Genomic DNA, 1448 nt, shown 5'->3' with positions numbered 1-1448 from the left:
TTATATCACGCTCTCCGACATTAAGCTTAAATTTTTATCAAAACGTAGCCATCCAAAACGTTAAGTCGCGAGTCCCAGTCACAGCTTGAAGGGAGTATCAGTGCCGAAAAAAGGTTCGGTTAGAAAATTAGCATTAAAGCAATAGAAGTGTCATACTTATTGTTATTATGTTAGTTATGATAGAGTACATACCGCAACTGGTTTCAGAAAACGTCATTAAAAATGATCAAGGTTTCCCCTTAACCGTATAATGTGGTCCACGCCCCTCTGCCGGTCCTCGGGTAATGGTTCATTTTTTTCTTCCGGACAATCGGGATAACATTTTCCGGGATATATTAACATATTCTCATTCTTGCGTTCGTATAAATATCGTAATTTTAAGCCTACCTGAATTGAATGAAAACAAATACAATTAGAGAATAGCACTAGCACTATCAGTAGTCACGAATGCACTCAACGTACGCAATTATTCGCCGTTATAATTCGCACCGAGAGAGATTTTAAATTGAAATGTCCTTCATGGTGATTTGATCTGGTCCTTTTGCACCAAACACGGCCAGTCCGAATTTCAAATTGGTTTTGCGACTGACGAAAGCCTTTCCGATCATGGCCCAAAAAATGTAGGAAGGGGTGAAGACGAATTCCTCTTCGGTCAGCACGCCATTCACGATGTCTTCGACCACGACCTCGGGGTCGGTCATGGTTAGGGTGCCTTCCAAGCTGCCCGTAAAGAACCCCGTGTTGCTGAAATTGGGGCAAACCACGGTGGTCTTGACGGCGTGTCCTTGCATTTGCAACTCGTAAGACAGCGCTTCCATGAATCCCATTAGAGCGTGTTTGCTGGCGGTGTAGGAGCAGCCTTTGGGCAGACCCGTGAACCCGGCGATGCTCGAGACGCAAACGATGTGACCTTTGTTGACCTCCATCATCCCGGACAGAAACGCTTTCGTCGTCCAGAAGTGGGACACGGCGTTGACCCCGATGACTTTCTCGATTTTTTCGTCCTCAGTGTCCCATAGGTAGGAGGAGGTGCCAATCCCGGCGTTGTTTATCAGAATGGTCACTCTGCCCACTTGTTTCTTGACCAGCTGGGCGGTACGGTACACCGATTCTTTATCGGACACGTCCACGACGTAAGAATACGCTTGAGCACCCGATTGACGGACCAATTTCCGCGTCACTTCGTTTCCGATCGCGTTGATGTCCCACAACACCACCACGCACCCTAATTTTCCGAATTGCACCGCCAGTAATCGTCCGAATCCGCTTCCTCCGCCGGTAATTAGCGCAATCTGACCTTTGACGTCTTTCTTGTACTTGAGATAATTTGGTACGAAACTGTAGAGCCCCAGATAAACGACATCCCATAAGAACCAGAGTATGGCGAATATTAGTAACAAATACTTATTGATCGCTTCGCGGAACTGGCTCAATGTATAATATGGCAT

At 46.3% G+C, this 1448-nt stretch overlaps 1 pseudogene; it reads right to left on the bottom strand.

The window, feature by feature from the left end:
* Nucleotides 1-500: 500 nt before the first annotated feature.
* On the bottom strand, nucleotides 501-1448 carry LOC149925557 (estradiol 17-beta-dehydrogenase 11 pseudogene; annotated as a pseudogene).

This window comes from Leiobunum rupestre, chromosome 10 (assembly GCF_980474605.1).
Source record: "Leiobunum rupestre chromosome 10, qqLeiRupe1.1.hap1, whole genome shotgun sequence".
NCBI lineage: Eukaryota > Metazoa > Arthropoda > Arachnida > Opiliones > Sclerosomatidae > Leiobunum > Leiobunum rupestre.
Note: the sequence above shows the minus strand (reverse complement) of the source record. Positions and strands in the feature narration are given on the sequence as shown.